Here is a 17247-nt window from a genome sequence, read left to right on the forward strand (position 1 = left end):
CTCAAGGACATTTACCTTTTTGTTCCATAGCCACTCCAGTGTAGCTTTGGCTGTGTTCTTTGGGTCGTTGTCATGCTGAAAGGTCAACTTCCGTCCCAGTTTCAGCTTTCTTGCAGAGGGTAGCAGGTTTTCCTCAAGGACTTCTCTGTACTTTGCTCCATTCATTTTCCCTTCTATCCTGACAAGTGCCCCAGTCCCTGCCTATGAGAAACATCCCCATGACATGATGCTGCCACCACCATGCTTCACAGTAGGGATGGTGTTCTTTGGGTGATGCTGTGTGTTGGGTTTGCGCCAAACACAACGCTTTGCATTTAGGCCAAAAGGTTCAATTTTAGTTTCATCAGACCACAAAACTTTTTTGCCACATGGCTACAGAATCTCCTTATACTTCAAACAGGATTCAGGGTGGGCTTTCTTGAGTAATGGCTTCCTTCTTGCCACCCTACCATACAGGCCAGATTTGTGTCGTGTTTGGGATATTGTTGTCACATGCACACTATGACCAGTCTTGACCATAAAAGCCTGTAGCTCTTGCAAAGTTGCCATTGGCCTCTTGGTAGCCTCTCTGATCAGTCTCCTTCTTGCTCGGTCATCCACTTTAGATGGACTGCCTGATATAGGTAGGGTCTTGGTGGTGCCATACACCTTCCACTTCTTAATAATTGTCTTGACCGTGCTCCAAGGGATATTCAAGGCCTTTGATTTTTTTTATACCCATCCCCTGATCTGTGTCTTTCAACAACTTTGTCTCGGAGTTCTTTTGAAAGTGCCTTGGTTCTCATGGTTGAGTCTTTGCTTTAAAATGCACTACCCAGCAGAGGGAACCTGCAGGAACAGCTGAATTTATCCTGAAATCATGTGAATCACTACACATGTGGAGGCCACTTAACTTGGTGTGTGATTTTGAAGGCGATTGGTTACACCTGACCTAATTTAGGATTGGTATAACAAGGGGGGTGGACACTTACCCAACCAAGCTATTTCAGTTTTTATTTTTAATTAATTTTCTACAAATTTCTAGAATATTTTTTCATTTGGAAGTTGTGGGGTAGGATGTGTAGATAAATGAAAAAAAAAACTATTTTAATGCATTTTAATTCCAGGCTATAAGGCAACAAAAGGTGAACATTTTGAAAGGGGGTGCAGACTTTCTATAGGCACTGTACATACTAGAGTACATTTCACACAGGCTCTTTTTCAGTAATTCTGAGTACATTTACCATTCATCTGTATGTGTTTTACAAAAGAATTACTAAAGACAATTAAAAATAAATGCAAATATTCAGACATACAGTCATATACAATGTATATGTTCATGCATTTTGACTGGCTGAAAGGGACTTTGTTATATACAGTATAATACCTAATGCAATGTAATCATGTTCATTTGCATTAATCATGTAATAAGGCCCACACAAACAAAATATAACCATACAAGCAACAGAAATTGCTGTTCAGGTTTAATTAAATAATCTCTGTCAAACACATTTGATATGCAGTGCAGCAACTGTGGCCACTTCACCCATGGGAGATCGTTGTTGATCATAATGGGTTTGCATCCTGGTTAAATCCTGGTTAAATAAAATAAATGGCTGGACCTTGCAGCACATTTGGAGCAACATTATAGTAAAGATGGGCCACAGAGAGGTGAAGATGTCAGCAGGTTTTTCCCGCAGTTTTATTTCCTTGTCTTCTTAAATGGCAAACAGGAATTAGATATCAGGGGAAATATAAGATAATTTTGCTATAAAGTAGAAAAATCCATCGATGTATTATCCAAGAACAGCGTTGTTCACGTGAAATGCTTTAATGGCGTTTAAGGTTAGATTAGATAAGGACTGAGGTTATTGATTGTTTTATACAGTTCAGTTTTTTTAGAGGTGAGCGGTTCTGGTTAAACAAAACTCATCTGCAGGTGAGCAATTCCAAACACAGACCCCGAGATAAAAGGCACATTACATTTGTTTTTGGCCCTAGGAACGGATTGCATTTCCCTTTGGTGCTGCTATAAATATAGCAAATGTACATCCCCACCAAACAACATGGTTCAAGTCAGTGATAAATGGTCCTTTACCAAGTATAATAAATATGACACAGTGAAAACCCTTTATTGCCGGGCAGTGAGGTTGTGTCTTGATTTACTTATTTGCGTTTTGGAAAGTATTTTGAAAATGCTCAAAATGTGGGGACAGGAAAAACAGGAATAACTAACCCAATTCTGCTTGATAAAAAAAGGAACAAGACATATGCCACTCCAGCTTCCTTCTATTTTATTTTATTTATTTAATTTATTTAAATACTGTATTGTTTTAGTGGTCCTACCTGTGTGTTTCAATCATATAGGCAAGTGACTGTGGTTTATTTTGGACAAATTTTGGACTTCCAGTTTTAGCTTACGCTTTGGGCATTACAAGTTTTATGGTTTGGATTAAGCGTTTAGTACTTTTTGCGATTCATATTTTGGATTCAAGCTTTTTTAAAACTTTTTTTATTATTTTTGACGGTAAGCTCACTCCATAGACCTCCTGCGGTCTAGTCTAGACATAGGGAAAAATAATAATTTTGATTGACTGGAGCAAGTAATCTTAAATACAATATATAATGAAATTTTGTTGTGTACCTTTATCAACACATTATGTCCCTTGCTTCTGTGTGCAGTAGCTCTGTCTAGCAGTCTCCATAGAAACAGACCGGTCTAATACCCAATCCACATAATACCTGCATTATTTAAGTACTGTGACTGGGGTAAAAGAGTCATATGCAAGACAGAATAAGCAGGCCAGGTCAAGCATAGCAATTTATTTTCTTATTGTCATCTTGTGCAGTTTTGTCCTCAGGACTGCAGAGTGAAGCTATGCTGCTCCAACTATACAACATGATAATAAGAGACACCCCACACACAACATAGTATCGTCTTAGAAATTACAAACTACTATTAAAACAAAACATTTAGAACTATGCCATACGTTCTATGCGTGACACTGAAAGGATCAGATTACTGGAATTCTGACAATTCCAGAACAGTGATTGATTTCTCATACAGGATTCACAATGATCTATCTTTCATGTTTCAACAACATCAATCAGCTCAGACTCCACTGACCGATTGCTGTACTTGCTGCTTGAATGACTTGTTTTAGTTTCCCTGACATTGTCTACGTAACCTGAAAACCTGGAACTAACAGTCTCGCTTGAGAGCATATCTCCAGACCAGATTTCAAAGAAAATCTTTCAGCATGTTAAATAATCCTGATGACATCAGTTTATTTTAATAAACTACAGAATGCATGACTTGCCTTGTTTAAAAGAAAATGCTAATTAGGCAGATGAGACAGATGCAGCGGGCCGTTTTTTCCCATGTTCTGTTTTGATCATTGTATTACATCAAATTACATCGAATTTCAGATGGGATGTTCTTTAAACTTGCATATACCATTTGCAGAGGCATTGTCATTTTAAGAGGAAGTGAAAATCCAGATTGTAATCATCTGTAAGCACTCTTTTTTCCAATTCAATTCTTGGAATTTAAAAAAATATAAAATAGAAAAAAGTTTAACTCAGTCAATCAAATGTCATCTGTCAACTTTTTTGCTCTGTATACTGACCTAGATAAGGCAGATCAGCTGGTTTCTGTGCTATCTTAAAGCATGAATCCTTATTTTTATTCAGTTGCTTCTTTTGGCTGTTCTAGCCTTACTCCTCAAAACATCTGTCATTTTTTAAAAGCTGAATCAAAAATGGAATGTGCTTTTGCCTTGTTATATATCAGTGTAAAGGTGAAACTGTCTGTTCATTGTACAGCTATGGCCAAAAGTTTTGCATCACATCAGGATTGAGACATAAAAAAAGAAACTACATGAACATACTTTAGATCCTTTATTTAACATCATGTAATCAAATAAACTACAAAATGAGATCGCAAAAGTCTACCGGAAGCCCTAATAGTAGTACAGTATTTCATATTAGATTTCAAAATGTCACATTTTTAAATTTGTGTCAGTTTTATGGAAGTATATGGAAAACTACAAAGCGGTTGTAATTCAATATGTTAACGTAACATTATCCAGCAGATTTCATTCAATTTTATGAAGCAAAACGAGTTAACTCTTTAGGGCAATGCAAAACTGTTGGTCATATCTGTAGTTCTGCAAGTTAACCGGCCTTCCCCTTTGATCAGTTTAAAGCTACTGTAATATTCAAGATATACTTATTTTTCCACAGTTTAACTAAAATAGAGGTTAATTAGCTCCTTCTCTTCCCCAGCCCCTCTGCTTTGGAACCAGCTACCGGAAAACTTCTGGAGTGCTCCGTCTCTCAATGCCTTCGGCCGCCTCCTCAAGACACATCTTTTTAGACTGCACTTGAAGATCTCTTGATCTACCCCTCCTACAATGCACTGGAGTGCCTGACCTATGCACCACATTACTCGATTCTCAGCTAATGCACTATCCTTACAATATTGCACTACTAATATGTAATCGTTGTAATCCTAACTTGTTGCATCCTATTTCATATTGTATTTTAGTAGTATTATTTGTACTTACTGTAAACTATACTGTATTTAAATATTAATCTTGCACTGTAACCCTGTATTGCCCTGTAACACCTCTAAGTCGCCTTCTATAAAGGCCTCTCAAATAAATAATCACAACCGCTTGGCGGAGAGGAACTCCCCAGTGGGAGGAAACCTCTGGTGGTCCTGGTGGAGAGATGGCTTCCACTCCGGGCATGCTAGCAATATTTTTTTACTGTAGTTTACAAAGTGAGGAGACAAGATATGAAGGTCCTGCCTTGAGGAGTAATGCAAATGACAAAATTGAAATGCCCCAGGAGCGAATAAGTTCCTGTTTTGAGATGGTTCGGTTGATCTGCAAACAAAACAAAATCAACATCCAGCTAGAATGTGGAGGGGACTACCATCCATTTCAAAATGACAGCCTCACAGTTGAAATAACACAAACCAGCATAAACCCTGATATTCTTTCATATACAATAAGAGCTACTTCTGATTTGCAAAAACATTTGCAAGCCACTCCTCAAAGAACTCCAAGTTAAAAATAAAGACAAATGTTATTCTTATCTAGATTTCAATGTTGACACTGCATGCTGTCTACCAGCCCAGCAAAATCTGGCTTGTAATTAGAAAGTGCAACCCTGATGGAGTCATTCAGATGCTCTTCACTCAGGTGGGTTAGAAATTTTGATTTGATAAAGTTCCTGTATGAAAAGGCAGATTCACATAGATAAGTGGAACCAAATAAGGACTCCACCTTCATTGCTGCTGTGCAGAGATTTCTGTACTTATCCTTGTCCACTAAAGTCCAGAAGTCAGACACTGGGTATCTTGCTTTCAACTGAATATCGTTTTGAAGATTAAGAATCTCCATTTCTAGTTCAACACAATCCAGATTAAACAATGACCCTACTTGTTCAGAAATGTCACTTACATCCACATCCATAAAGGGATGCGAAGCAAACATTACACAAGGTTCCAGCTGCTGAAAATCATGAAATCTGTCATTACATTCTTGCCTAAGTCTGGTCAAAAGATCACAGTATTTACTAGGTCTGGTCAGGAGGTTGCAGTATTTACTGTGGTCCAAAAGTTCTGTAAAGCTTCATTTCCCTCCAAAGTTTCTTGCACAACCTGGAAAATGCTGGATTTCTTTCTTCTGCAGCTGTTGCACTCAATAATCCAACTTTGATTTGAAAGCCTTCGCAGCACTAATCATCATGTCTGCAACTGTTTTTTTTTCATTGCAATTCACAGTTCAGGCTGTTTCATTTCTCTGTGACATCAGTTAAAAAATGCCAAGTCAAGCAGCCAACACACTGTCAGGCAACTGTGCACAACTTTCGTTTCTTGACTCCAAGAAAGTTGTAATTTCTGACACAAGAGAAAGAAGTCGATGCAGTACTCTCCCTCTGCTAAGCCACCTTATTTCAGAGTGAAGCAAAAGATCGCCATACTCAGGGAAAACTTCATAGAGTAGTGTTTGAAACTGACGGTGTTGTAGGGCTCTAGTAAATCCCATTACTTTGCCGCAAAGTGCCTGTTGGTGTAACTTACAGTGCTAGTTGAGGGAAACGGGGGAAATCAGGGTCTGTCTTGCAACATGCTATGAAGCCCACGTGACATCCAGCCATTGCAGGGGCTCCATCCATTGTTACTGACAAGCTTTTTGAGCGGTATGTTCTTTCTAGCAAAATAATTTTTAACCCTCTGTGGTTTTAGCTTTTAATTGTAATAATGTTAAAAAACTATTCTTTCACGCTAAAGTCGTCAAACACCATTTGAACAAATACAGCCACCTGAGCAGTGTCGCTCGAAAACCACTGACAACAACATAAATCCCGGTCTAACTGTTCACAGACATCTTCGGATAATGCCGGTACTCTCCTTGCTACAGTGTTAGCTCCCAGCTGCATGTCAGTTATAGCAGACACTATTTCTGACTTGTTTTTTAAATCTTTGAATAACGATTCGGCCATGACAGTCATTGCTCCCTTTACCAATGCACCGTCTCTAAATGCTGTCTTGTTTTTTGCTAGAAAGTAAGCAACTTGGAAAGAGGCTTCTGTTATAGCATTTGATTTTTTCATTGGTTAGGTAAAAAAAAATGACTTGTTTCTGCAAAGTCGGCTTTATTTCACTTACTTTTTTGCTTTTTTGACTTGGATTGCTTCCTGCAGGAAATGCTTTTTCAAAATCAATGTCAATGTAAAATACTAGAAAGGGAATACAAAATGCCACCCTGTAAGTTGTATGTTGCAGATTTTTATAATACTGCTATTTTTTTTTAATTGACAAATCTGACACTTTCTTTAATATTCAGTCTGAGGCTCTATTGATGCATTTATCAATTCAACCCATAATATGGAGTATATCACACCACTAAAACACAGGGATTATCAGGACTGTAGCTTAATATTATCCCTTAATTTCAAGACAAGCCACTTTCCCCTCCTGTGGTTATTCTAATTATTATTTATTTTTGTTGTTGTACTGTATGACATTTTTGTTAAAAACATTTTTTGGTATGAACAATGAACAATTTAAAGATGGAGTTGCTTCAAGTATTTTTTTTACAGATATTTCAAAATGCAAATAGATAACAGAAAATGTACATTAGAACTTCTATTTTTTTCTTCTCTGACTGGCAGCATCAGCATCAGTACAAATAAAAACATTTCAAAGGATGTTAAAAAGAATCTTGCAAACGTGTCCTTTCATTATCTATTTTATGTGTTTGGTAGGGTTTCTATTTTGCTAACATTATACTTTGATAGTCACATTTCAAAACCCATAAAAACATGTGAAGCATTATGCAGTAGTGTTTCAGTTTAGAGATGATACAAGATTGTTATTGCTGTTTTTTCTTCCAAATCACAACGAAAATAGCTTTTGAAATGCAAAACAGATGGTACCACCATCAGAAAAGCAAGCACTATAAAATTAGAATGACGGCGAGCCTGCGGTTTATCTAAGCAGTTAGGACAGACATGGTCAAGCAGCAAGGGTACACTGATTTTCATCACATTACATGAATAAGTTGTTAGAGAAAAGAATTAATAGCAATAACATATCTGAAAGCAGTAATGAAATGACAAACAGATTTCAGCAAACCAAGTTTATATTATACACAACATTACTGCTAAATCTATACCATTTACTCTAATGATACAAGACATGTGCATAGTTATGTTTTATTTTGACTTGCCTATTAAAACTCCATTCGATTTGTAAGATATTTACAATGATTTTGTTTTCTCATGCATTCACTATTTATCCACTAAATTCACAGAAAATAAACGTACCCAAATAAACCAAACAGTTGTTTACTGAACCATAAGTGCCTGCACTGGATTGTTTAATTCATCCATCCAAAGAATAAGAGCTGACAACGCTACAAATTGAATCTCTTTTCAATATGCAAAGCATTCAGGTGTTTGACAAACACATGTTTCATATGAAGATTGGTTCTTAGAGTATAGAACTGTGTATAACATCGATGTCCCACAACAGGCCCCTGCTGTAGAATGCAACAGGAGACCAGTGTGAAAAGACACAATTACTCAGGCTTTCAAACTCAATCTAAATCAAAGAGGACCTGGAGTGTCTACAAAGGCACAACTGTCAAGAAAGTCAGGATAATAGGATATTTGTACATATTATTCCACAAACAAATCTTTACACATGGAAACATTAACTGTGCACTTCAGATATAATCTGATAAACTATATTATAGAAATAATTTTAACTTTCGGTACTGTGCGATTTTGTTTGGTGTGTTTGTGAGGACACACTGCATGTGCATACATTGTGTTTGTAACAAATCCCTGCTAGTAAAATTCTAGAAATATCGTTCAAGGCAAGAAAAAAAAAACTTTCGGTAATTCCTGTTATACTGTCTAACATTATTGACTTGGGCTTACTGCTATTTTTATTGTAATAGTCTCAGAGAAAAGCACAGCTAGTTGAGTTTTCCTGTTTTACATTTTAAACATTAGATACAGTCTTGTTGTTTTTTATATACACCTTTATAAAAACAACATGCTTTCTACTCTGAACCTAAGATTGTATCTGGAGTGAAATGAAAGGATTACCATACGGTATATTTATAATGGAAAGATAGCCCTTAGGCAGGGAAACGATGCATGTTAAATTATAGTGTTGTTTTAAGTGATGTCGCTTTTCCAGTTGCATTTCTAGACATCATTCACTAAACCAGAAATAGTGCATTCCCATGGACTTATATGCATTTTAAAACTAGACAACTCCTCCCTCCCACCTCCTAATTATAGCTGTTGTCTTCATATTATTATACATTAAAAATTACTGGCAGCCTAAATTAAATAATCCTATAAATCTTGCTGTTAGCAGTTTCTGCTAATATCAATACATTAAAATCAATTTTGTTATTTCACAGAATTCCATAACGTTATTGTTTATGTATTTATTTATATGTGTCAGATACTCTCAGGAACAATACGGCAGCTACCAAAAAACTAATTATGAATTTGAATGTACAGGTTTGAGCATCTAATTCTGGCATTTTAAGATTGAGATTGAAATGGTGCTTTTGGCTGATTTACTTTTGCTGTGCCAATACCCTGAAAACACATAAACTATTCTTGCTGTATACAGAGCCTGGCAGTTCTTGCGCTTCGCTGATAACATGGAGCAAGGAACTACCATTCCTCTCAATGTTTGAGAATACTAATGCATCAGAAAACCTCAATCTCCCTGACAGTTCACCGAATAACAGCACTGGTAAATACTTAACTTCTCCCCATTTAGTAATATTGATTGTAGGATTAAAAGACCAAGCACCGGCAAATGAAATTCTCCACCTATTTTACAATACACAAAATCAAAGTGTTCCAATAGTTATTCAGAAATGTTTTTTAAAGGAAACACAACATAGAACATTTTATGGTACAGCACATATTGATTATTATGACTAGAACATTTAGAGGGTGACGTGGAGAATGGTGTTCAAGTAGACCAGCATCATTAAATCAATTTTATATAGGGCAAAGGCAAGTCTGAAAGGAATACAACTATTTTAATGGTAAGTAGCAAAAAATATGTAGTTGCAGCTTGGGAAAGGTAAATTATATTCTCAGCTTTTGTTAAGCTCATCATTCTAAATGGGTACATTGACAGATGTCAGTGGGGCAGTTTACAAGCAAAAACTGAAAAGCCTGACAACAGCTCTCTCGCGCTTTTATGGTCATGACAGTTCTGCTTCCAGGTTTACATGAGAGTTTATTTTAGAGAGAGAATTTAGTCATCCAAATGCAAACGACCTCATTAATTATAAAATAATGGGAAGGGTTTATTTAAATATCACCAAACGCGCTTAAGGAAGCTGCGTGATAAAGGATATCGTTCAAATAATGCATAGGGGTTTACATGAGGCTTTACGCGCTAGGCAGAGATGAAGAGAAGGTCACCCCCATCTGTCTAGAATGCAAAAGGCTTGCAATTAAAAATGTTCATGCTGCCAAGAAGAAGAAAATAATAATAGTTATTACTATTATTGTTTAGAATCAGTTGCTCTAGAAATGGTAGAAATAGCATGTGTACAAAAACCGACAGCACTCACCAATTCCCATTACTGCTTTTCTTATGCTTCTTAGGCTACTGATGTCCTTTCACACACCCATATATATATATTAGTCTTAGCCAACTGCATAACTGTTAATGTGCTAAACAAAAGTAATATGCGTTCAATAATCACAAATATGTGTTAATGTGGAACAAATATATTAAAAACAACTCATGATGTGTTGGGTTCAAACACTGGTACTATGTTGAAATATTAAAATGAATTATGCAGGAAATGTGGAAACTTACACCAACGCTGTTAATATAATAAATACATAATTTGTGTGTATTTGCTCATTTGTTATGAGGGTATATAAAATCAAAAATGGATGGATGGCGAAGACACAGACAAACACTGGCTAGATTAAGTCTTGTATGGGAAGAACTGCTTCAGTCCCATGCAATGGGTTTGCAGGAAAGGAATCGTGCATCTGTTGCTTTTTTATCTAGAGCTTTCTTTCATGCAGACACCCTCATCCACTTCGTCCCTATGTACAGACCTCTGTTTGTGCATCGGCAGGAAAGACGAATGCGGGAGCATCATCGTCCCTCTGTTTGGTGGGAGGAGGTTGTGCTTCACGAGTCTACGTTTGACCAACTGGTGGAACTTGTACGGGTGGACATGGAGCCGTCACCAATACATGTCCGTACACCTCTGCTCTGCAGAAGCGAGTGGGTATTGCTCTGTACAAACTTCTTGGACCGCTGATTCGGCAGGACTGCGCACAGCAGAACGGGTGCCCACCTCAGCGGGAGCTGGGGTAGGCACCTGCAGTTCTCTTGTTATTGTTCGCAGAAATTCGGCGTGCAACGCAACCACCTCTTGGTGCTGTTGATCAGCGTGGTCCAGCCTTTCCAAAAGGTGGCTGTATTGCCGATCCTGCCTGGCAGCGGTGCGTGCAATCAGACGGTACATCCTTCTGTACTCCAGGCGCATCAGACGATTCTCCAGGATCAGCAGCTACATTGTTCAAACCAACTTTAATTTAAAGAAGAACAGTTGTGAATTGCTTCACAGCTTTTGTTTTAAATGTGAATCCTAAGAATAATATGTGAAAAACAAAACAGATCACATATGCGCACACACTTAGCCTGACATGCGTAAAATAACTTGATATCCCCAACAATCTGTTTTCTCACACATTATTATTAGGATTCACATGTGAAACAGAAGCTGTGAAACAATTCACAACTGGTATTCTTTAAATTAAAGTTGTTTTGAAAACGCTAGATGCTGTGGTTGGGGATATCAGGCACTTTTAATTGATGCTGGGACGGTGGTGTGTATATGCGATATGTTATTGTATTTCACAAATTATTCTTAGGCTTCACAGGTAAAACAGAGACCGTGAAACAATTCACAACTCCTTTAAATTAAAGTTAGTTTGAGCACTCTAGCTTCTGTGGTTGGCGAGATACAGCAATTTTCATTTATGTCGGGTTAGCTTGAGTCGAATATCAAACGAATATCAAACGAATATCAAACGTCAAGCTAACTTTACCGTGGTAGCATATTTTAGTTTAGAAAAGTAAATGCTGGCTGACGCAGTTACCATATTGTATTGATGGTGCTGGTATTTCACAGGACGACTGGGAGGATGAGGATTCCAGCAAATGGACCGATGCCACTGGCCTGTCACCCATTAACCGGTGCATTTCCACCCAGCTGCCACCTAGAGGGCTGGCACAGGCGTTACACCCATAAAAATTAACTGGCGAAGCCATGTTGCTGGTTTATTTGGGTTTGTGGTCGTTAAGCCCATTCCTAAGCAAATGATGCATTGCCATAAATTACGCATTTTACATAGTGCACAAAATTGATGAATGACTGACTTTATTAAAAATATATTGCAAAAACTCACGTTTATCGTTTAAAAAAAATAAAAGCTGAATCTTCTAAATAGGTCTTCGGGGGTGTTTTTTGGTTATTATCGGTCAAAACCGAAAACATCAAGCCCTAAATATATTCTACCTCTGTTAAGATAAAAAGCTTTGCTTTACAGGATAATATACATTTGATTTTCTTTTCTAAAGAATGTACAGTATAATAAAACAGCATATTATTTTAGTGCAATAAAATTGCAGGCTGAAGTTTTTACAACACATAAAATGGATGACTCACTGTATAGAGCACACAAAGACACCACATCTCACAACAGCAAAAACAACTGAAAACACTGCCAGAAGAAATAACTATTTTTTAACAGTAAGAAACTGCATAGATAAATAAACCGTTCTGTTAATCAGACGTCTCATTCGAGCCGGTTTTTAAATTACATGTTACTTGTCTGTGAAAAGCCCTCTTCTAACTCAGAGACTCAGACACTCAGTAATTTTTTTTCTCGTTTTGTTTAAACAAACTTTATTCACAGTATTAACATTGCTATAAGTACACATCAATTTATTTGGATTTAAACTGGGAAAAAAAGTTAATTGATGTATACTGTATCGTTGCCTCGTAAATTAATTATAACATATTCATATTTCAGATCTGCAATCTGACCTAAATGGTATCATCACACTTCATATGCACTACTGTAGCCCATTTCAAAAGCAGACTTCAAGCAGTATGTTTTAAATAAGGCAATACATGTTGCTATTTTCAGTGCCCTAGGAACCAGTATGTGCAGTGAATGATAATTAACTCAGGAACTGTAGAACAAGCAGGTCGCATAGATAATCTCAGCAACCAGTTCCCAGTGCCTCTGGCTTTATATACTGTACGTTTATGGATAACAACTCCTCAAGGACTTCATCATATCTTGCATGATGAAAACTGAGGTTACCAAAGTCAACAGCACTGGATTTTAAATTATTAATAAATGAAGGAATGGCATTACACAATTAAACTAATTGCAACTTTGCCTTAGTAATGCCAGAAAAGTATCTGGTATTTTATTATTATACCTTTTCGAATTTTGAATGCTTGAATCAGATCACTGCGTAGTCTTCTTTGTTCAAGACTGAATAGATTCATTTCTTTTAGCCTGTCTGTAGACCAATAAGCCTGACTTCTATTATATGTAAATTTATGGAAACTATAATAAGATCCAAAATGGAAAATTACCTTCTGTAACACTATCCTGGGAGACAGTCAGCATGGTTTTAAGAAAGGGAGATCATGTCTAACTAACCTACATGATTTTTTTGAGCATGCAACATGGTTTATTTAGATTTCCAGAAAGCTTTTGACAAAGTACTGATTAGAGGAGAAACCTCAAAGTGGAGCAAGGTAACCAGTAGAGTAATCAATATTAGGTCCTCATCTCTTCCTAATCTATATTAATGACTTAGATTCTGGGATAGTAAGCAAACTTGTTAAATTTGCAGAAAACACAAACATAGGAGGAGTGGCAAACACCATTGTAGCAGCAAAGGTCATTCAAAATGATCTAGACAGCACTCAGAATTGGGCAGACACATAGCAAATGACATGTAATAGAGAAAAGTGTAAGGTACTGAAAGCAGGCAATAAAAAAAAATCAATTTTAAATACCATATGGGAGACACCGAAATTGAAGAAGGAATCTATGAAAAAGATTTAGGAGTTTATGTTGACTCAGAAATGTCTTCATCTAGACAACGTGGGGAAGCTATAAAAAAGGCCAACAAAATGCTTGGATATATATAGTAAAAAGTGTTGAATTCAAATCAAGGAAATTAATGTTAAAACTTACAATGCATTGATAAGACCTAATCTAGGATATTGTGTTCAGTTTTGGTCACCTTGTTACAAAAAGGATATTGCTGCTCTAGTGCAAAGAAGAGTGACCAGAATTATTCCTGGTTTAAAAGGCATGTCATATGCAGACAGCCTAAAATAATTGATTCTATTCAGTCTTGAACAAAGAAGACTATGCGGCGATCTGATTCAAGCATTCAAAATTCTATTGACAACGTCGACCCAGGGGACTTTTTCGACCTGAAAAAAGAAACAAGGAGTTTTCCATATCCTTAACGAAAAATGTGACATTTCGAAATCTAACAGCCAAGAGAAAAACATAGAAAATGAGCCATGTCCTATTGATGGCCAGATTGTACCCCCAGAGGATACGTTTTCTCAAACAGTTGTGAGAATCTCCTGGGATGAAAGCTATATAGGAAATATAGGAAATTAGGTTGTGTTTCTTGCATTTATGCAGCTACAACGTGGATTTGAATAATTGAAAAAACATGGAGACTTTGAATTATTTATCAAGTCCCTGCACCCATGTGGGAATTCAGGGATGTATCTCTGACAAGAGAAGGATGAGAAATGCTGGATATCCCTTGAGAACATGATATGCTTCTGCAAGGCATAGCAGTCAGAAGGACTGGGAAAAAAGTGTAATTTACTGGTGTGACTTTTGCTCCAGATACTTATTATTCAGAATTTTCTGGAATGGGGGGTGGGGGATGTTAGATTCCTGTAACTTTGTATATGTGAAGCAGAGATTCTGGCCTTTCCATATACATTTTTTTCTAAATATTGTTGGGGGTAACTTTACTTTTTTTGTTTTGTTTTGTTTTTAATGTGTCATTTTTTGATTCCTCGTGCAATTTTCAATAAAAGACACAACACAAGTCTAGCGGAAATAGTTTTTGAGTTAAAGGTTTGAGGGTCCAAAATCAACCACATTTTGACCCCTCTATAACTTTTGACCCAATCAGGCTAAAAACATAATAAATAAATCTTCTGCCATGAACAACTGTAAGCACAGAGTTGGGTGTAAATCGGAGATGGTAAAGGTGTTAAATCAAATATTTCTTGGGTGATTTATCATTGAATGACCCTACTGGAACATAGTAATTGACATTTAGTTCTTTTTAACAAAAGTTAGATCTGTTTTACAGCATTTTATTTTATACAGTGGAGCTTCCTTTTGGTGAATGAAAGTTCTGTGGGCTCTAGTATTTTGTTAAGATTGCATGACTACACAAAAACTAAACTGTTTTTTTTTAATTCAGCTACTTATCAAATTGCTTCCCACATACTGTATTATGTAAAAAAAAAAAAAAAACAAGCTTACTTTCATAGTATTAATGAAAATATGGTCTTTTTATACATGTGGCATACAGCAGACTGAAAGGCACTTTTGTATAACTTTTTTCACGTGTAACCTCTTCTCTAGCATTATCTGTACGATAATAACTAACAATTTTAACAATAAATCCAGACATCTATCAATTCCTACAAAGCCAGGCATAACATAATGGAAGCATCATCTTTCAAAGCCATGTTTTATATATTTTTTTTGTGAGACTCAAATATTGTATATAAAAATATAAATTTTATAACAACACTCATTCCACTTCAGCTGAATAAATGGATGTTTAAAACCATAAAACGATTTCAAGAATTCACTTTAGAAAGTTGGTAAGAGGTTATCATATCAAAAATAATCATAGCCAGAACATTTTGATCCTCATTCTATCACTTTAAAAGTGGAAAAGATGTCTAGACATAAATTAAATATCAAATCTCAACAACCAAGGCTTGTGACTCAATGGCACATCAAGGCTTGGTTTAAATTGGTTCATAATAAAAAAGATAAAGAACTACGAGGGTGCATCAGCGTTGAAAGAAAGTAAAAATTGTTTATTGAACGGATACTGATGACATGAGGGTATTGAAGAAGTATATTACATTACTAATGTATTCTACTTCCAGTAATTAATCTGCCATCTTATGAATTCTTGTGATGAATGTTACTCAGAGCCAGTGTTTTTCACCAATGACCCTCAAGAAACAGGTTGGTGGACAGCAAGGTACCAACACCATGGATAAAGTTCAAAGCAGACTGCCTACGACTGAGAGAGAGCACAGGGATTACATCTGGCAATAGTGCACCAGGGTATCTCTGTTCTACAAACTGATGATGTATGATATGTAATAGAGTTGTATTTATTGCTTGGAAAATGCTACTTTCAAAATTATGTAGCCATCATTTCTGACTTTGGGACAGAAAAGGGATTTTGAGAATCCAGATTTATTTCAGAACTACATCTGCTACAGGTACAAAACTGACAGACTGACCCCAAGATTATATTACACTCAATATGTAACAGATCACGTGCTAACACATAATTGGAGTAGGGTCAGTTTACTCACAAAAACAAAACAAAAATGTGGCTTTGCCAAATGACTCCCTTCAAACCAGAGTCCTCTTTTTTTATATTTTTAAATTCCTCACACACTTTCTCAATTATCAAAAACAAAACAAATCCTATTGTTACTCCAAAATAGTCATTGCAGGGGTTCCAGAGTGGCTCACCCAGTCTTCGCTGGGGATTCCGAAGGCAGCGTTGCATTGGCTCCTGTGGGTTAGGAACGCAAAACCGTCAGGGACTGCTTCTCCCCATCGCGCTACAGCAGCCCTGTTGGCAAGGCACCCAGTGAGCTCAGAGCAGACGCCTGCAGGGCTGGCTTTTGTCCTTTAGAGGCCGGTAGCATGCTGATCCTTTCTCAATACAAATACTAATAATAATAATAATAATAATAATAATAATAATAATAATAATAAGTGGGTGTTGTGAAGTTTATGGATTATTAGCAGTCAGAAATCAGAAGATAGCACACAGCCCTAATAACAATGATATTCAATTATAAACAGGTAACTTAAATATTATGCAAATGAAGATCAGTATAACATAAGACGAGAAATACATACAGTTGTAGTCAAAAATTTACATACCCCAATGGAAATTTATAATTTCTCAAAAACCTTGATTTTATTCTTCTTTAACACTAGAACGACCAAAGTGGTCGTTTTGACCGTTTTTGGAATTTTCCTAAATATATATACAAATTATATATTGTAACTTTTTTTCCTCAAACCTTTTTTTTTTGCTACAAAAGATTTTTCCTAAAATTCTTTGTTTTTGAGATATTTCTAGAAATTATAAATTTCCATTGGGGTATGTACAACTGTATATGCCCTGAATTCAAGCTGAACTGGCTGTTAAGTATGCTGTGTTTTCTATTTATGAATAACCAATCCACAGCTACAGACACATGTAGAAGCACAGGAGTCTGAGCTAATAATGGATGGTATGGACAGAACTGAAGCATCCTCATAGCAGTCCAATTTATCTCTTCTAGCTGTTACTGTCGAAAGCTCTAACATACCTGGTTATTCATCAAATCTACT

Source organism: Acipenser ruthenus, chromosome 2 (assembly GCF_902713425.1).
Source record: "Acipenser ruthenus chromosome 2, fAciRut3.2 maternal haplotype, whole genome shotgun sequence".
NCBI lineage: Eukaryota > Metazoa > Chordata > Actinopteri > Acipenseriformes > Acipenseridae > Acipenser > Acipenser ruthenus.